Source organism: Pongo abelii, chromosome 9 (assembly GCF_028885655.2).
Source record: "Pongo abelii isolate AG06213 chromosome 9, NHGRI_mPonAbe1-v2.0_pri, whole genome shotgun sequence".
In the NCBI taxonomy this organism is placed as follows: Eukaryota; Metazoa; Chordata; class Mammalia; order Primates; family Hominidae; genus Pongo; species Pongo abelii.
This window is the reverse complement of record NC_071994.2, coordinates 31,198,143-31,219,098: the sequence shown is the minus strand read 5'-3', so window position 1 is coordinate 31,219,098 and position 20,956 is coordinate 31,198,143. Positions and strand designations below refer to the sequence as shown.

Sequence of the window (20,956 nt, the reverse complement as noted above, 5' to 3'; positions counted from 1 at the left end):
ATAGGCTAGATCCTCACACATCCATGCAGATAAATCTCTAAGGAGACTTAGAGTAGGTAAAAGGAAGGATCAATATGGTATAATGTCACTTGAGTTTATTTTAAAAGCACACAAAACTCTGTGTATGTGTGTGTGTACATATTATATAATGTATATTTTTGTATATATGTGTAATATATGTATACATGCTATATACTGTATAGTGTAATATATGTATATGTAATATGTAACATTATATATAATACAAATACACACTATGTATAGTGTTTTATGTCTGTACACACACACACACACTGTTGAAATGTATGTGGTAAAAGCAGAAAATGAGTTGTAAAGCAGATACACACTGGGATTGTGGTTAAAATGGGAAAGGACAAAGAGAAAGGAAGATGGGTGAGAGGGTCTTTTCAACCATTCATCTCATTAATATTTTATTACTTAAAAAAGATAGGAAATGATGGTAGAATGCTAAAATTTATGAATTTGGGGTCTGGTTCCATGAGCATTTATTATGTTAACTATATTTCTTTATACGTGTGAAATATTTCATGCTGTTAAACAGTATGTCTAGAGAATGGGAGGTTGTTTGGGGTATCTGGAACTTAGTTTATTGGGAGGAAATATCCTGGATGATGAAAGTAGGAAGGTAGGTGGAACCTTGGTCATGCAGGCCATGAGTCTTCAAGCTGGGGCACATGACATGGAGATGGTGACATAACCCATCCTCTGTGTGAAAAGGGCTGGAGAGGGAAGGAGCCTGGGGGCCAGGAGGCTGGATAGGAGGCTGCTGTAGTGGTTCCAGCAGAGTGGGTTGAAAGCCAGAGGTGGGCGGGTAGGGGATGCTTCAGAGGGTCCCCAGGGAAGCAGACACGTGGGAAGGATGGGAGATGTGTGGTTAGATTCTGCAGGAGTCCCTAGCGCTGAGTCCTTCACACTCAAGGAGTGTTGGCTGTTGAAGTGGTAGAACTGGTTTACCCATACCTTGAGGGCTGTGTGTTCTCCCTATTCAATGGTACTTTCTTTCTCAGGAAAGTATCTGGAAAAATAGATGACAGCCAGAAAGAGAGCTTGGAGAAAATGACTCCAAGGAGAAGGTGGTCATTTCCTAGAGTCTCGCTTGTCAGTTGTAAGTCTGTATTCTGTTTGTTTTTTTTTTTTAATTATACTTTAAGTTTAAGGGTACATGTGCACAACGTGCAGGTTAGTTACATATGTATACATGTGCCATGTTGGTGTGCCACACCCATTAACTCATCATTTAACATTAGGTATATCTCCTAATGCTATCCCTCCGCCCTCCCCTAAGTCTGTATTCTTGATATGTAAAATATCTATTATATTTCCAAAGTACAAACTAGGATGACACTTATTACAGAAGGATTCTGTAGAGGAATTCTTTATTGAGCTCCATGTTTGTTTACCTGAGTAGTTTCTTTATAAAAAAAAATCTTTTAATCTAATAATTTGGGTGAAATGGTTGCTTCAGAATCAAAGCTCAACCTACTTTGACTTACTGTTTGGCAGTTTGTTTCTGCGGTGGTCTTTAATCTCCCCTATAATCGTAAAAATAAAAAAGGGCTTTTGTTGCTGTTTTTATTGTTCTTTGTTTTAGAAAATACAGTTGGAAAGAAGAAAATAAAAATCACCAGTAATCCTATCATTCAGAAAATGTTGGCATAGTATCCTTTCAGTTATATTGTATACGTGTGTGTGTGTGCGCATATAATTTGTAACGTTCTTTTTAAATTTTATACACAGCAGACATTTTTCTGTTCATTAAAAGCATTTCTAACTTGGTTTTCACTCAGACTTTTTTACCCCAACTCTTTTGGTCAGTATAGTTTTAAAATTATTAGCTTTATTTTTTGTCGTCTATGTTGTTGAAAACAATAGGCTTTTAGGTTACTTGAGACCCAGTTAGCAGCTCTAATATTAATTAACATTTACAAAACACAAAGGGCCCCTTTTGCTGGGGCTCCTCGTCTAGGGGGGTTGCTTTCCCATTTCTTCTAAACCAGTTTTAATTGCTGTATTGAATTGAATCCAGTAGATGTTCCATAAGTTATTTAACTACTCTCTGCTTTTGGGTTTTGTGTTGTTTCCAGGTTTTTGTTGTTATAAACATCACTGTGAATGACAGGTTTGTAGCTATTACTAGCATACACTTAATGGTCATTCCTGTTGATCAGAAAAATCCCCAGAAATTCCACATCCCTTTGTTCCCCCAGAGTTGAATGGCTTGCAGCAGAGACAGCTGCCTGGCACTGGCCCCATAGGTCAGGAGCCTGGAGCTCACTGCTTTGTGCATGTGTTGTCACTCCCTCCTGTGTCGTCCTCATCATCCCTTTAACGACTAGAGTCAGAGCTGGTGTTGCATGATTCTGTTCCTGTGACTGTCCTGCCTGGAGAGGAGCACGTGCGATCATCTCAAAGGCCCCATTGATACCCTCAGCTAACATCATCTCCTGGTGCTTTTTCTAACTCTGGCTTATCTTACCAGCCACCCAGGGTCACACCAGGTCTTCATCAGGCCCCTCCTGGACTGGGGAGGGTCCACTGGAACCTCACTTGGCTTTAGGACAGTGAGTGTCGTCGAACTGGACAAGGTCAAGGGAAGTCAGAAATGTTATTCTTGATAAATAGCTTGCAAAAATGATTTTAGCCTGGCTTGCTTCAGTGTGGAAGGGCCCCTTTGCCACACCTACCACATTGCTTCCCACTTTCCGGTAAAAAAGAATTAGAGATGGACTGCCTAAATAATAAGGTGGCATTTATGCCGTAGAAGCTCACAGGCATCCTACAAATGGAATATGTAAGAACAGCTATTTCTTGTACAACAGTGCCCATTTTATCCCTTAGTTTTCTGGCATATAGAGTAACCTTGCATGTGTTATTAGGTTACCATCACATTTGGTTAGGGAAAACCATACACATTTCCAATTAAGGCAAAGAATGTGCAATTTCCTGAAGTCAGGATTTAGGTCATAACTTTGAGTGCTCAAGAATTCCAAGTTTGATTAAGCCACCAAATGCTGCTGATAAAGAGAAAATACCCTATCAATATCAGAGGTGATGAGAGGGTGATCTGGCTGTGACAGGTCACTCTTCTAATGGCCAAGCCTGATCTTACCTGGCCTGGCTGGTCCGGGAAGTATCTCCTATTAGAGTGAGTGTGTGTCACATCTGGAAGCTGCCAGGTTCTGTTCTAATACCCTTTTCTGTTTCAGTAGAGACTACACACAGATTTTGCCACTGTGAATGGGGTGTGTTGCTTTTCTTCCATATTAACTGTATTTTCTCAGCCTTTCCTGTTGAAGTCTAAGTCCTTTCAGTCAGGAGGCCTGTGAGCTTCCAAGCTGAGTGGACTTGGAGGGAAAGTGAGAGAATGTTGATAGGGTCTTACAGCAAAAATGAGCCCTGTCACATCCTGTCTCTTGGAAGGGATGGAATGCTTTTGTCCCTGTTCTAAAGAGTCACTCTCCAGGGAGGGAGCATCATGTTAGTTCAGCTTAGATTACATGATCTCCCTTTGGCTAGAAAGGGTAGAACCTCTGACTATGGTCCTATTACATTATAGCCACTGAGAGAGTGGTAATTCAAATAAAGTAGAAGGAGAATGGATGTTGTATTAGTCCGTTTTCACATTGCTATAAAGAACCACCTGAGACTGGGTAATTTATGAAGAAAAGAGGTTTAATTGACTCACAGTTCCATAGGCTTAACAGAAAGCATGGCTGGGAGGCCTCAGGAAGCTTACAATCATGGTGGGAAGCGAAGAGGAAGCAAGCACCTTATTCACATGGTGGCGGGAGGGAGAGAGAGAGAGTGAAGGGGGAAGTGCCACACACTTTTAAACCATCAGATCTCTTGAGAACTCACTCACTATCACAAGAACAGCAAAGGGGAAATCTGCCCCATGATCCAGTCACTTCCCACCAGGCCTCTCCTCCAATACGACATGAGACTTGGGTGGGGGCACACATCCAAACCAAATTATTGCACCCCTGACCCCTCCCAAATATCATGTCCTTTTCACATTGCAAAATACAATTATCTCTTCTCAACAGTCCCCTAGTCTTATTTCAGCATTAACTCAGAAGTTCAGAGTTCAAAGTCTTATCTGAGACAAAGTAAATCCCTTCTGCCTATGAGCCTGTAAAATCAAAATCAAGTTAGTTACTTCCAGGATACAATGGGGATACAGGTATTGGGTGAATGCTTTTGTTCCAAGTGGGGGAAATTGGCCAAAAAAATGGGGCTATAGTCCCCACACAACTCTGAAACCCAGCAGGGCAGTCATTAAATCTTAAAGCTCCAAAATGATCCCCTTTGACTCTATGTCTCACATCCAGGGCACACCGATGCAAAAGGTGGGCTCTCAAGGCCTTGGGCAGCTCTGCTTCTGTGAGTCTGCAGGGTACAGCCCCCATGGCAGCTTTCACAGGCTGGCATTGAGTGCCTGTGGCTTTTCCAGGTGCACAGTGCAAGCAATCAGTGGATCTACCATTCTGGGGTCTGAATAATGGTGACCCCCTTCTCACAGCTCCACTAGGCAGTGCCCCAGTGGGTACCACGTTTAGGGGCTCCAACCCCACATTTCCCCTCTACATTGCCCTAGTAGAGGTTCTGCATGAGGGCTCTGCCCCTGCAGTAGACTTCTGCCTGGACATCCAGGAGTTTCCATACATCCTCTGAAATCTAGAGAGAGGTTCCCAAACCTCAACTCTTGCCTTCTGCGCACCCACAGGTCCAACACCATGTGAAAGTTGGCAAGGCTTGAGGCTTGCACCCTCTGACGCCACAGCTTGAGCTGTACCTTGGCCCCTTTTAGCTGGAGATGGAGTGGCTAGGACACAGGGCACCATGTCCCAAGGCTGCAGAGAGCAACTGGGTCCTGGGCCCCACTCACAAAACCATTTTTCCCTCCTGGTCTGTGACGGGAGGGGCTGCTGTGAAGTTCTCTGAAATGCCCTGGAGACATTTCTCCCGTTGTCTTGGCTATTAACATTGAGCTCCACTTTACTTATGCAAACTTCTGCAGCAGGGTTGAATTTCTTTCCAGAAAATAGGGTTTTATTTTCTACCACATGGCCGGGCGGCACATTTTCCAAAGTTTTATGCTCTGCTTCCCTTTTAAATATAAATTCCAATTTCAGATAATCTCTTTATTCATGCATACTTTCTAAAAGTGTATACTTTTAGAAACAGCCAGGTCATGAATGCTTTGCTGCTTAGAAATTTCTTCTGTGAGATACCCTAAATCATCTCTCTCAAGTTCAAAGTTCCAAAGATCTCTAGGGCAGGGGCAGAATGCCACCAGTCTCTTTGCTAAAGCATAGCAAGAGTGACCTTTACTCCAGTTCCCAATAAATTCCTCATCTCCATCTGAGACCACCTCAGCCCGGACTTCATTGTCCATGTCACGATCAGCATTTTGGTCAAGAACATTCAACAAGTTCCAAGTTTGGAACTCTAGGAAGTTCCAAACTTTCCCACATCTTCCTGCCTTCTTCTGAGCCCTCCAAACTGTTCTAGCCTCTGCCCATTACCCAGTTCGAAAGTCACTTTCACATTTTCTGGTATCTTTATAGCAGTGCCCCACTCCTGGTACCCATTTTCTGTATTAGTTCGTTTTCACACTCCTATAAAGAACTGCCTTAGACTGGGTAATTTATGAAGAAAAAAGGGCTAATTTACTCTCAGCTCTGCAAGCTTAACAGGAAGCATGACTAGGAGGTCTCAGGCAACTTAAAATCATGGCAGAAGGTGAAGGGAAAGCAAGGACCTTCTTCACATGGTGACAGGAGAGAGAGAGAGCGCAAAGGGGGAAGTGCCACACACGTTTAAAGCATCAGATCTCTTGAGAACTTGCTATCACGAGAGCAGCAAGGGGGAAATCCACCCCCATGATTCAGTCACCTCCTACTAGGCCCCTCCTCCAATTCGACATGAAATTTGGACAGGGACACAAATCCAAACCATATCTAAGATGTTGAGCAACTTAAAAAACTGCCGCCGTTGCCCACTATAGATGTGACCTGAAAATGGCCTACTCATTCCTCATCCCACAGGAAATATGGGCTCAGAGACCTTGTGGGTAGCACCATTGGGTATTTTCCTGTAGCCCCAGCAGTTTGATTCTGTTTAATCCTTCTTTTCTCCCTAAATCATGTGGGCGCCATAGTTACCAGAGTTACAGTTAACTCACAGATTAGGGGAAAAGCCTTGACTTTAGGAAGCATATGGGTGAATTAAAATGTTGGCTTTTCTACTCATTAGCTGGATGCTCTTGACTTTTCCCAGCCTTGGTTTCCTTACGGGTGCAGTCAAGGGGATGAGATGCCTCCCAGAGTTGTTCTGAGAATTAAATGGAACAGGCTTAGTGAAAGCGCTGAGCTGTGTGCCAGGGACATAGGAGGTAGGAGTTACTGAATGGATGTGCGATGGTGGTTCACCCTCCCCAAATCCCAGACTGGGCACCTTGGTCTGGCTGCTTGCCTCTCCACAGCTGCTGCAGTTCCTAGTGTTTAAGAGTGTGGTTTTTAGAGTCAAACAGACCTGGGTTCCATGACTGTCTGATTATGTTTCCTTGGGCAAGTTTTTGAACTCTCTGAGCCTTAGTTTTCTCCTCTGTAAACTTAGCACTGGTTCCTTCCTCCACCACGTGGTGGTGGTGAGCAATCCCATGACAATGCAGAATGTAGATATTTAGCTCAGTTCCTGGTGCATAAATAGTGCTCCACTGTTATCACACAGGGTGAAATTGCCTTATGGGCTCAAGCCCGTGGATTCAGACCTTATTTCTGGCTGCATCTGCCTTGCTCCAGATGTCAACTATTCCCCTTCTTGCAGGGGAAGTAGCACTTTTAGCCCAAGAGGGAGGAAATGGCTGCTTCATTGCCCCACCCTGCTCAAGGTTCAGCCCTACTGGTCCCATATTTGTGCCTTGACCTGGGTCACTCTGTCCCCAACCCCACACAGTGGGCCTCAGTGACTCTCTCAATCTGTGGGGGAGAAAGTTAACAATTCTGATTCCAAGAGCTTTGGAAAAATCCCACCTCCTCCAGCAGTCGTTATTTATTTATACTTTAATCTTCATGGATTACTCTGAGTTGCTCATAGCTTTCCAGAAAGCTCCGAGTAAGTGGAAGTCGTACATGCACCCAAAGTAATTAATGCACTTTCTACTAGTGAGAGAAGGTGTAATTTGCAGGAATGTGTGTCAAGACCCACCCTGCTAAATTTATACCCTGTGATTTGCAACATTTGTTGGCACTGAATTGGCAGATTGGTGAGTGTAGCCTACCTGCTTTGCAATTATATCTACTGGCCGGTATTGTAGGATTGAGTAACTGGAGAGACTCATCACTTAAGTAAATTAGAACCTGCTCCTGGGACCCATCTGAGATCACCCTCTGGTAGGGAGGCTGGTTAATCGTGTTTCCTTTGTGCATACTGGAGAGAATCTGATAAAGGTGAGGGAGGGAAGAGGCGAAGGCAGTCCTGAGGCTTGCCTGAGTGTGGAAGGACTGGCGGCTTGGGAAGGCATTTCTTCAGCAGTCCTCCTAAGCCAGCACTCTGGAAAAGGAAAACACAAAACTATTAGAACAGAAATGGTTTTATGGTCCATTTTATGAGCTGCATCAGCCCTAATAATCAGCTCTGGGGGAGACTCTTGTTAGTTTTTAAAACTAGAAGTCACTTTGCAGCCTCTGCAGACCAGTGATTTTAGTACAATCCTCGTAAATTTTCTTTCTGGGGGGAAACTGGCAGGAGAATCCGATAGGCTGCAATGTAAGCTTGTAGTTCAGGTGCTGGGAAGCAGGTGTGAGATGGTTAGGTTTTTCCATGGCTACGTTTTTGTGGCCAGATAAAAGAATTGAGTGAAGATGAAATAAAGTTTAGGCAGACCCGACCCTTGTAGAAATCCCAGACCCTCAATTTACTCCACGTGACCTCTGGTGGACTGTTCAGCCTACCTGAGTGACCTCTTCTCCTTTGTGGAAGGGAGCAAATGAGTCTTTTTATTAAAGTTGTTATAAATATTAGATGCTTATAAGGGCTCTGGCACATGGAGAATACCCAATAAATGGTAGTTATCATTAGGGCCATTTTTATGTGAGGAGGGCATATTATATGTCATTTGTAAAGAACACTTGGGGACGCAAACCAGGCAGAATGGGTAAACAAATTGGGTAAAATCCTATATTTTTTCAAAAAGCCATTTGAATGTGCACCTGAGGCCTGAAAATGTGGATTAGATACAGATTGTGCTTTGATGAGAGTGCAGTTGTACCTCAAGGAAAGCCTCCTCCATCCCAACTCCAGGGTTCATGGAAGACGGTAGCATTCCTATTTGGTGTTGGGACCTCTTCAAGGCTTGAGAAAATATAAGGAGGAATTTAGAATCTGGGGAGAGGGATCCTTTCTCCCAGGAGTTTGTTGGGGTCAAGAAACATAGCTTCAAATGCTCCTATTGCAAGATTGGGTTTGTCGATACACAGGCAATTCTATGGGTGTTCCAGTCCTATGGGGTGAGAAAGAACGAATATATATATTTTTTATCTGTCTCTGTATGTGCCTGTGTCAATTACTAGTAAATATTTATGGGCTGGCAAACTGCAACTGGGAAAGGCCCATGTTTAACTTGCTAAATATTAATAAGCATATTCAAGAGAACTGAGGCCTTTGTTTTGTCTTCTTAAGAAATGAATCCGCTCTTATTCACTGTGTATTCACAGGAAACTGTGCTGTTCAGGGAAGAAGTACTGCTTTGTTTTCCTTGTAGGCTTTCCAGCTTGGATTTCGATTTCCACTGAGGTCTTATTTTTAAAAACATGTTTTTACAGCAGCATTACAACTGTGGAGATTACAGCTGTCTCCTACAGCTTTGGTTATGAAAATAATATATATCGTCTTTTTATTCCCTTAAATTGACCATTCTCTTACCTTCCTTTGTCTCCACATGGGGCCACTGCCAGATATCTCCCTCCTTTGTATTTTTTTCTCTCTTCTCCAACACTGTGAGATCAAGGCCCAAGTAAGTACACACCTTCACTTTTATCCTGGCTTCTTGGTATCCAGTGAAATGGATTTCATACTGCTGAAATGTCCATCCTTTCCCCAACTCATATCTGTGGCTACTTCTACCTTTCTCTTCCTAGAACTTTCCTGAAGAGTTAATTTCCTTATCTTGGCAGTGCTTCCCAGGAAACTCCCTTTTTTTGCTCTGAGACAGACCTTTTAATTGTATTAAATCAAATGCTTCCGAACCATAGTTTAGACTCCCTGGGTCTGGGAGCAGTCATCATAGGCAGGGCTTTGATGAACTCCCTTTGCAGGATCTGGTTGGTTATCCTGGTCACCTGGATTTACAAAAGGCTAAGAATAGCATTGGAGAAGACAATCCTGTATTATTTTTCACTTACATACCTGAAAAATTAGTTTCTATCAGAATAGAAATGGATTTCCCCCCAGCCAGAGGTTTATGCTGAAAGATGTAAAGTGGAATTGGGAAGATAAAATTAGACTCTTTAGGAAAGAATGGGTTTCCCACCTCCACTATAATCACGTCATGCATCCTTATAAGTGGATTAGGTGTTGCTGAAATGCAAATGCCATTCGTTCTGTTGCTGATTTGCTTACCGAAAGTTGCAGAAATTTAATCCATGCAGAAAATGCTATGAGTCACTTCATTTCCTGCAACATTTTTTTTCCATTATTCATATTATGGAAAGGAGCACATCAAAAAGGCAGGTCTACAAATAACACAGTTTTCAAAAAGATTGTTTTATTTTTCTTACGAAGAAGTTTTCCAGAAATCTGTAACCAGTGTCAGGAATTCTCCAGCTTTGTATACATAGCCACTCATGATCGGAGTCTACTCCTTGCTTTTATCTTCCTTGTTGTCTTTGGGGTTTTGAAGATTTGAAGGAAACTGGTCAGAATTATTGACAAAGTGCTCAGGCCTCAAAAAATACTATCAGAATAAGGGGTTGAAGAATATAACCTACTTTATTGTGTTTGTGTCTGGAGTATCTGAGTGTTAAAATTTGAAGCCCAGGGTAGCTCTCTGTATTGCTTGTTACATTTTAGGATTGCTTGCCCCTTGCTCCAATGGTGCAGGCAGAAGAAATGCAAACAAAGTACAGCATTAGCCTTAGCGAAACATATAACTAGGACAGTGGATCTGCTGCCAAAAATACCATCTGCTGTTTTCCAAAGCCAGAGATTGATGACTTGAGTTGTCTCTGCCTTCAGCAAATAGTCAGAGACTAAATAGATTTATTTACTTTAAGTTTGCCCAGCCCTTCATAATATTTCTTATTAGAAGAAGAATATATTTTGGAATTAGTGAAGATAGACCCAACTCTTTGATTCCCAAATGGATGCCTGAAAATTTCCAATAGCTTCCAAATTGGATTTTCTTATTACTTTTCTTTCCCAGTCTCTTTCTACATAGGGCTGCCAGGTTAACCTACCTGAAGCATTACTCATCTCATGTCACTCCCTTGCTAAAAAACGGATGATGTTGGCTTTTCCTTGTGTATAAAGTTAAGTCCAAGTTCTGTAGTCTGGTACTTAAAGCTTTTCCCACCCTTATATCCTCCTCTCCATGACCATTTGCTTTCATGCCTCCATTTAGCTCAGCATTTCATTGGAATAGAGGTCTGCATCGTACCCCACCTGCAAACCGGCCTGGGTGTAAATTATTCCATGCAGCATTCCATGATGCTTCCCCTGGAATAAATTTCCCCCTCCTTAGAAATTCTTTTTTTTTTTTGAGATGGAGTTTCGCTCTTGTTGCCTAGGCTGGAGTGTGATGGTGCGATCTTGGCTCACTGCAACCTCTGCTTCTGAGATTCAAGCGATTCTCCTGCCTCAGCCTCCTGAGTAGCTGGGATTACAGGCATGTACCACCTCGCCCAGCTGATTTTGTATTTTTAGTAGAGACGGGGTTTCTCCATGTTGGTCAGGCTGGTCTCAAACTCCTAACCTCAGGTGATCTGCCTGCCTCGGCCTCCCAAAGTGCTGCAATTACAGGTGTGAGCCACCGCACCCAGCCCCTCTTAGTAATTCTTACATTCCATTTCTTACTTTCTTCTGTGGCATTTATGACTTCCAACTTTTATAATTATAAAATAATTGTAATTTTATAGCTCTTTAGGTGCACACTCTTCTCTCCTGCTCAATAGTAGGTTTTTGATGTGCTCAAGTCTTGTATTCCCTGCAGCCTTGAGTATAGTAGGTGTCTAATGCTTTCTTTTTGGGTAAATGAATGAATCAGTTAGTTGAATGAGTGCTTACTACAAAACAGAGCATGCGATAGGCAGTGGGTACCTATTAAGTATAAATATCTTTTCCATGGCCCCAGTCAGTGAAAAATGTCATTGTTGAGGAGGTCACTGGCTAGGAATTTTAGAAGTGAGAACACAGTGGTCATTGCTGTAGTCTAGATTTGGGTGGTCCTTCAACACTTCAGATGTATAATTAATTTGGGATTTGTGTATCAAAAGTTCTGCTACCTCAATAATACCGATATTATAACTTTTGAAAGGGTGGAGAGAGAACCATAAGTAATTGTAACTTATGTATTCTTCATCAACAGGTCTATTCTCCTATTTTGGGGACATGGCAGAGGTCAGTTGGAAAGAGATTTAGGGAGCCGGTTAGAGCCTGATTTGCATCCTAGTTCTCATTACTTGGCTTGTCATCTTGAACCTCAATTTCCTCATCTGGAAAATGGGTATAAGTAGCTACCCAGTAGGGATGCAGTGTGGATTAAATGACAAACAGAAAGCACCAGTGCAGGCTCTAACACATAGTGGGTGCTCCACGAATGCAGGCATCACATCTAAGGGAAGTCTGAGTGGCAGCCTGTCACCAGCATCATGACTGTTTGACTTCATAGTCCAACTGCATAACTGTGGGGAAGAAGGCAGGCACGGTCATAGAAGTTTGCTGTTTTCTTCAAAAGTGTTTTCTTACTATTGATTTTAGTTAATCAGTTTAGATTGTCGTTCTTCTATATTCTAAAGTCTCTAGGGGTTAGGAATTCTGATTAATATATTCTATAGTAGTCTCCCGTTATCTTCGGGGGGTACATTTCAAGACCTCCAGTGGATGCCTGAAACCATATATAGTACCAAATTGCTGTCAACTGGAACCTATTTCTGTCCATGTGTTCCACCTACAAATTTAATGCCTTTCCATCCTAACTAAGCACTTATCTCACACTCTAGCTGTAACTTTTGCAGTTTGAGGTGTGACAGCAAAACTAGCACAGCTTCTTTTTCCTTCTTCACAATTTCACAGATAGAAAATTTTTTCTTACTGTACATCTTAGCAACCTCAGCATAAATTTTTTTTCTTTCCTCACTAAGTCGAGAACTTTCACCTTTTCACTTAAAGGAAGCACTTTACAGCTTCTCTTTGGCATACCTGAATTACCAGCATCACTCTTCTTGTGCTTCGGGGCCATTATTAAATAAAACTGGTTACTGAAACACAAACATTGCAAGACAGAGGCAGTTGATCTGATAACTGAGACCGTTCCTAAGTGACTAATAGGCAGATAGTGTAGACAGTGTGTGTATGCTGGACAAAGGGAAGATTCATATCCCGGGCAGGACAGAGCAGGATGACACGAGATTTCATCACACCGCTCAGAATTGGACCACAATTCAGAACTTATGAATGGTTTATTTTTGGAATTTTCCATTAATATTTTCAGAAGTCCATTGACTGAGGGTAACTGAAACGGCAAAAAACGAAACCGCAGAAAAGGGAGGACTATTGTATTTCAAGATGTGAACTTCTGGGAATTTTGAAACTGGAAAAAACTGGATGGAAAAGTTGAAAAGAAAAAAGTCAGATGTTTGGGAGCAGAGGATGGAAATTTATGCAGTTTCAATTCTGTCTCCATTATACTTCTAAAGTTACCGTTAATTTTGAAATATAAAAAATGTCCATTTTGTATAAATCGGCTTGCCCAAAGGTGTGATTATATTTGGTATATTTAGAGATAGAAATGCTGTTCCTTATTTGTACAGGCAACCTGAGAAATATTTTGTTTTCCAAATATCCCTGAGTGTTCTTATCCCTTGTCCTTTGAGCAGTACTGAGGATAATGCCTGATTCATAAGGGCAGTTTGGTAATAATACATTTTTTCTGAAATTGTGTGCTTATTAGCAGGGCTTCTTTGCCTCTCAGCAGCTTGCTGATGCAAAGGGACTTTGAAGGAGTGATGTCTGTTTCTTCTTCTTCTTCTTTTTTTTTTTTTTTACTTTAAGTTCCGAGATACCTGTGCAGAATGTGCAGGTTTGTTACATAGGTATACATGTGCCATGGTGGTTTGTTGCACCTGTCTACCTATCGTCTAGGTTTTAAGCCCTGCATACATTAGGTATTTGTCCTGATGCTCTCCCTCCCCTCACCCCCCACCCCCCTACAGGCCCCTGTGTGTGATGTTCCCTTCCCAGTGTCCATGTGTTCTCATTGTTCAACTCCCACTTATGAGTGAGAACATGTGGTGTTTGGTTTTCTGTTCCTGTGTTAGTTTGCCGGGAGTGATGGCTTCCAGCTTGATCCATGTCCCTGCGAAGGACATGAACTCATTCTTTTTTATGGCTGCGTAGTATTCCATGGTATATATGTGCCATATTTTCTTTGGGAGTGATGTCTGTTTCTTTGGATGGTGTTTTACAAAGTCTGTTTCCTTTTCTTCTCAGGAGTTTGCAACCCCCCAGGGGAGTGTGCCTGAGTTTTTTCCTTCTCTCTAGCTGGGGTGATTGACAGTGGCTGTTACAGATGCCTTGAAATCTTTCTGCGTCCCATCCACCAGTTTTGCTGCTGCCCCATAGATAAGTGTTGTCCGCTAGGATCAGGAAGACATTGGTGGAGAGCTAAGGTAAGGCAGGCTTTGCAGGCACACCCCCTTTTTTTTCCTCAAAAAGATACTTTGTAAAAAAGTCTTCAGTTGGTTCTTTCTTTTGAAACCTTTCCTCCTGTGGTTTTTGGTTGTGTGTCCTGTTGCTGAACTGTGGGTCTGTGATTCTTGGGCCTGGCAAGTGTGTGCTGAGGTGTTCCTTCCACGCCTCCCTGTTCTTGGAGGCTGAGCTTTGAGCAGACCTTTGCGTGTTTACACAAGTTTGGGATTTTTACTGGGGTTGGGGAGGTGTCTGGAGATGGAGTTGCTCTGGCCAGAAGTTTGAACAGAAGCTGTTTTGTTGGAACACAAGAAGCTGATCTGAGAAAGAGAGACAGACAGATAGACAGAGAGAGGGGTGCATGACCAGCATGGAGCTGTGTACTAAATACAAAGGAATGGTATTACCAGCCTAGGCTTTAATGAAAATGCTGTATAACACCATTATGGGAAATGATAACTTCTGTCGTGCCCAAGGAATGGAAGCGGCTGGAAGGGTGCAGTATGGGATGTGCATGGTGCCTGCAGTGATGGTAACGCCTGGAGTGCTCTTAAAGTCACAACTCCCCTTGGCTGGGTGGCCCATCACACCTGCTCCCTCCTTTCCCGCCTGCCATGGGGAGGTGGCAGAAACTTTGCTGGTGAGGTGAAGTCAGCCTTCCTCTCCCAGGGTTCAGACTCCTTCGCGAACATCTATCTGGGCAGTGGTGGTGACAGGGCAGTGCCTTTTTGAAAGAGTTTATTACGGCAAAAAAGAGGAAGAAAGCCGGGTTCAGACGTCGCCTCATCTGTAGACTCATCAAACATAAATTATTCTGGATTGCTTTTCTCTCTGTATAGTTTGCTATAAACTTTATGATTTATTTATTTATTTATTTTTTGCCAAAGACAAATGAAAAATGTTTAAACAAAAGAAGGGGGGAGCCCCCAGACAAACCATGTGGAAAAGCTCAGTGAAGACCCCCCTAAGATTCCTGATAAGCAAGAATAATCCCAGAAGAGTTTGGAAAGTGAGTTGGATTGTAACTGGAGCTGGAATTGGCTTCCAGGAGGCGAGTCCCCTACTCCCTGTTCAGATTCATTTTGGAACCGAAGCGACAGCAGCCATGTAGACTTTTCTGAATGCATCCCAGAGTCTGGCTGTTAAGCCGAGCTTCAGTAGATGCCACCGCAGAGCCTTGCGCCAGGTCTGAGAAGTTTGCATGCTTGGGGTTTATCAGGGTGTGGCTCGTGCCATTTTGGGCATTGCAGAAAAGGAGTGGGGCTGTTGTGAGTATTCGGAGAAAATGAGTGAATCAATTAAAAATAAATCCCAGACATGCCATTCTCCCCACGCCCCCTGCCCCCATTGCCTGTCCCCGTCCCCACCCCTTGTCATTGCATTGTGAACTCTTGGACTTGATAGTGAGGTTGCTGGTTGCTCAGGCTGTAGAAGGAAGAAAGGAGAGGAATGGTGTCTATGAGCCAGCTATGCTGTTCAAAAACATGTTTTTTATTTTTTATTTAAGTAAACTTTTTATAGAAACTTAACGCACATACCAAAGAGTGCGCAGATGTTAACTGGGGAGCTCTATGAATTTTCATGAAGTAAACACACCTGGGGAACCCGGGCTTAGCTCAAGAAGTACAGCATTGCCAACCCCAGAGCCCCGGTGGTGCCCCCACTCCATCCTCCCCCCGCCCCCCGCCACTATTCTGACTTCCAACATCACAGATTCCTTTCTTCTTTTTTTGAACTGGCAAGAATGTCTGGCTCCTTTTACTCCACGTTAAAAAGATCTAGTTTCCACCTCATCTTCCAGGAGGTGGGTTGTAGGATAACCCTCCACCCACTCGGGTTGCAAGGACAACTCCAAAACCTTGGCGACCTGACATCCCACAAGCCTTGGGCTCCAGACTCCAGCACTCTTGTTCCAGGCGCCCTTGAATGAGCTCTGTTTTCCAGTAGAAATCGTGGCCTGATGCCACCTGGAAGACCCAGTAGCGTGGAAACAGGAGTCCAGAGCAGGCTATAAGTGTGAGCTCACAGGGAGGGTAAGTGAGATTTGGAGAGACCTGCCACGTTCCCCGCAGAGGACGAATGACGTTTACATCCCTTAATCAGAGTCAGAGGCATCCCACCCAGGCAACTGAGTTGTGGGCCTCTTGTGGGGAGTGGGGCTGGCCAGAAGGGAGGGGAGAAGTGTGGCTGTGGAAGCTCATAAGAGCTTTTATAGAATACATTTGTGTTCTAAAAGGGAATAAAAGGAAACATAGCCCTTCGGTCATTTTCTATGATAACTCATTAATAAGCAGTCATCCACAGGTTTCTCTAAGTGATTCCTTGTTCAGTTTTTCTTTTTAGTTTGAGCCAACATTTGGGACTATTAGTTTCTGACTGTATCAAGTACTCTTATCCCAAACTTGCTTCTCTTGTGCTTTAAGGAATGCTTCATGAAAATATTTTGTAATTTGGTGAGTAAGATGACTGTTTCCTTTTGGGTTTTGTTTCTTAATGTTAAAGGAGCAAATCTTTCTCTGTGTGTATGTATTTTTACAATCAGCAGCGCTATGCAACCTCTCCCCTAAATCATCTTGGCTGCTTTCGTAAGTTCTCCAGGCATATTTACTATGGTGACACTTTAAGCAATTGGTTCTGAAGAAAAGATGCCAATAGAAAATATACCCACATTCTAAAAGGACCTCTCAGTTCCTTCCCTGCAGAGTGTGTGTGTTCTAAGACTGTGCAGATATAAATGTAAATACCAGTACACTATACATCTACATCTCTAGCGATGAACAAACATGGGATTCTGCTATACATATTGTTTTCCAACTTGCTCTTTCCCTTCTGCCTCTATTGTGGCTATTCTTCCATGTCAGTACATTCTAACTCCTGAGTTCTTTTTAAAGGCTGATGTGGTAGTATGGCGATATTGCATCATAGGAGGGGACCTCAGAAAGTTCGTGGAAAGACAGAATTAAAAGATAAAAACATAAACTTTACTCCTAAACATAAGCTTCATCAAGTTCAAGGCACTTTGGTATGCGATGATACCAACCATTTAGTCCATCCCTAAAGAACTGAGGGTTCTGGGAATTTAACCATGTCAATGTGTTTTTTACATTATTAACTGAAGAAAAATGTTTGCCTTTGAAAGATTTTTAGGATTAGGGAACAAAATCAGAAGCCAAGACTGTAAGGGGGCTGCCTCATGGCTTCCCATTGAAATTCTCAAAAAATTGCCCTGTTGGATGAGATGAATTGAGCAGGAGCATTACTAGGATAGAGGAGGACTCTCTGGTGAAGCTTTCTGGGGCATTTTTCTGCCAAAGCTTTGGCTAACTTTCTCAAAACCTCTCATAATAAGCAGACATTATTGTTCTTTGGCCTTCCAGAAAGCCAACAAGCAAAATAGCTCTCAAGTATCCCAAAAAACTGTTGCCATGACCTTTACTCTTGACTGGTCAACTTTCGCTGTGACTGGACTACTTTCACCTCTTGGTAGCCATTGCTTTGATTGTGCTTTTTCTTCATGATTGTACTGATTAAGCCATATTTTATCATCTTTTTTCTTTTTTTTGAGACAGAGTCTCGCTCTGTTCTCCCGGCTGAAGTGCATTGGCATGATCTTGGCTCACTGCAACCTCCACCTCCCAGATTCAAGCAATTCTAGTGCTTCAGCCTCCCGAGTAGCTGGGATTACAGTCGTGCACCCCCATGCCCCATGACTGTATTTTTAGTAGAGACGGGGTTTCGCCATGTTGGCCAGGCTGGTCTCCAACTCCCGACCTCAAGTGATCCACCCGCTTGGCCTCCCACAGTGCTGGAATTATAGGCATGAGCCACTACATCTGGCCCATGTTTCATTTAATACAGTTCTTCAAAGATATGCTTCAGGATCTTGGTCCCACTTGTTTAAAATTTCCATTGAAAGCTCTGTTCTACTGTGTAGCTGTTCTGGGTGCACCAGTTTTGGCATTCATCAGGTAGAAACTTCAGTTTTTCAGTCAGAATTGTGTAAGCTGAACCAGTTGAGATTGGCATTGGTTATTATTTCTGTTGTTTTGGCATTGGTTATTATTGGCATTGGTTATTATTATCTGTGGCATTGGTTATTATTTCTGTTGTTTATCATGGATCCTGTTTAATTAGGGCACAAACGAGATTAATTTTTTCCTCAAAAGTTGATGTGGATGGTCTGCGGCTGCAGGCTTCATCTTCAACACTGTCTTGCCCCGTCTTAAAATGAGTTAGGTGTTTGTAAACTGCTGATTTTGGCGGGGAGCATTGTTCCCATAAACTTTTTGTAAAGCATCAGTGATTTCATCATCCTTTCACCCAAGCTTCATCATAAATTTGATGTTTGTTCTTGCTTCAGTTTTAGCAGAATTCATGTTGCTCCAATAGGGGCTTTTTTCAGACTGATGTCTTATCCTTCTTAGTGCCTCAAACTCGATCCTGTTCAGACACGTTATAACAAGTTAGTGCGAGTTTATTTGGGTACAAAAAAATTTTAAAATCCATGCATAGCTTTTTCATAATAGGCATTTTCACAAACTTTTTGAAGATCCCTTTCATTTACCTATCTCCTCGTATATAGATACTTAAGTTCTTTAAAGTTTTGGACTTTTACAAGTGATGCTATAAATAAAAAAACCCCAGCCTTTTATGTGTTTCTCCCTGCATTTATATATTTCTAAGGCTAGATTCCTAGAAATACAATCAGTGGGTCCAAAGGTAAGCTCATTATTAATTGTACCAGGTGCTGTCAGATGGCCCTAGAGAGATTGTACCAATTTATACTCCCATCAGTAGGGTCTGAGGGTGCCAGTTTCCTTACCCTGCCAACCCTCAAGAGTACCCATCTTTTCAACTTTTGCCAATCACATTGTTTTAAACAATGGCATTTCACCTGCATTTGTTTACCTGCTAGTGAGGCTGTGCATCTTTTCACTTATTAGCTATGTTTATTTTTTGTGCCATGCTTGTTCATTTTCTTTATTCATTTTTTTCTTGGTTTGTTTGCAGTTCTCTTAAGGAGTTCCAATTAGGGACATAGAGGATTGTTTTAAAACACGCATTTAGAAAAAAAAATCTTGATGGGCATTTCTGGCTATAAAACTCTGTAAAAGACCAAGTACTTCTTTCTGGCATTGAAGGCTTTGGTTTTCTGCTTTGTTTTTATTTAATTAGGTGAAATTTTTCCTCCTGGCTGGAGAGTCCGGCTGTCTGTAAATGCATTATCATTTGTGCAGCACGGGGTGGATTGTGATGTGAGGTGGAAAGTGAGCCATGGCAGGCAGGGGTTGGAGCCTGTTGGAGCTGATTATCGCGGGTGCTCAGTGCAAAGCTGGATCTCTTGCCCTGTATCTCTTAAAAACCGTGGTCTCTTAAAAACCGTGGTCTCTCATGTTGTTAGCATAAAGGCACTTGATTGACAATAGGAGAGACAGGAGAGTCTCTGGAGATGTGCTGGCACTCTGGTTCATTATGTTTCTTTATTCTGCTGGCATTTCCTATGTCAGTCTTGCTTCATGTGGAGCCATTATTCCTCTCTTCACATCCAGGTCATGTGGAGAGCTGCCACCTTCCATATAGGTAGATAACCTGGCCTCATTGTTCATAGGACACCAGAGCTTCCAGGAATGGGGTGGCCAAGGGCCTGGGTCCCAGCACTTCAGTGGCCATCGATAACAGAGACAAGCTCTTGACTGAACCCCTTTAGGCTCCTTCGTTCCTGCAAGCTCACCCTTACCTCTCCAGTAGTAAAGGGCTTGTGCCTTTGCCTGCTCTGGGTGAGAGTCCCAGAGCACAGTAGCCCATCACACTGTGTTGCAGCTGTCACTATTCCCTGGATACAGAAAGAAACAAATAAAGGCCAAAGTTAGGGTGCTAATGGTTTGGGATTCACCATGGGGAGAAGGTGAATCAACCTCTCTATGGATGGAGGACTGGAGGCTTGAGTGAGAGGCTGTCTGCCACCCAGTGCAGAGCAGAAACAGAGGGCTGACTCAGAGAGGCGTTGTCACCTGCCAGATGCACCTGGGCTTGGCTCTCTTCCCCTTTAACATGTGTCTGACCTTGATTTCCTGTGAGCTGGCTCTGTGGGCGTGGGTCATCATAGAATGCTGGGTTTGTCTATGGGCAGCTGTGTCAGATGATGCTGACAGCACATGTTATCACATGCAAAGTCCTTGTGCCCCAGAGTTCTGGAGGCAAGCTTTCACCTGCCAGAGTTGCAGTATGAAGTACTGGACTACATTTGAATTTTTACTTTGAGCCATGAAGAATTACTGGTTTACACTCAAGCTAGTCTGGAGGTAAAGGTTGCCTCACAGAAAATCTTAGGGTCCATAGCCTTCTCAGGAAAGAAAATAATAATATGAATAAAAAATAATATGAATAAAAACATGAATTTATGGTTCCTATGCCCACTCCTACCTTTTAAAATAAGCAAGTTATTATCTGAGCGTGAAGAGACATGTTTTAATTCTGTAGTCTTAAAATGCATGCAAATCGGGACTATCCACAAGATGGAGGAATAATCCTAATTTGAAGGAATAATCCACAAAATGTTATAGTATTTTAGCACAGGAAAGCAGCTGTCCATTTTTCCCTCCTTCTTTTTCTCTCTCCATTTCAATAGACACTCTGTTGTGGGCTCTGGGCTACATTAGAATACATTCCCTCCTCTGGTATAAAAGTTGCTCATGTGTTGTGGGGGGAAGAAAGGCACTCAACAGAAATTTGTGGAGCATTACGGTAAATGAAGAGATAGAGGTTTGCATAAGTTATGTTGAGAGGTCTGAGTGGGGGCTTGTACATTGTCTTGGGGGACTAGGGAGAAAACCCCTGGAGAGGTGGGCTAGCCAGGATACCCAGGGCCGCCTCTGCTGACCCAGGGACCATGAGTTTCACCCGCTGTGGAATGGGGATTTGAAACTGCATGTGACATGGTCAGATTTGTTCTACAGCTGTGTGAAGGATGCTTTTAGAGGCCAAGACTGGAGCCAGGAAAGCCAGTAAGGAAGCCATTAGTGCCAAA

General features: G+C 42.9%; 1 protein-coding gene across 5 annotated transcripts in view; it reads left to right on the top strand.

Moving 5' to 3' along the window:
- LDLRAD3 (low density lipoprotein receptor class A domain containing 3) overlaps positions 1–20,956 on the top strand; it is a 287,626-nt gene that overhangs the window by 55,943 nt on the left and 210,727 nt on the right. The window contains exon 1 of one of the 5 annotated variants that reach the window (XM_063728475.1): positions 13,732–13,910. The exons of the other annotated variants lie outside the window; for them this stretch is intronic. The gene's annotated coding sequence lies outside the window, so the exon portion shown is untranslated. Of the gene's footprint in view, positions 1–13,731; positions 13,911–20,956 lie in introns of those variants that run through there. 5 annotated transcript variants of the gene reach the window in all.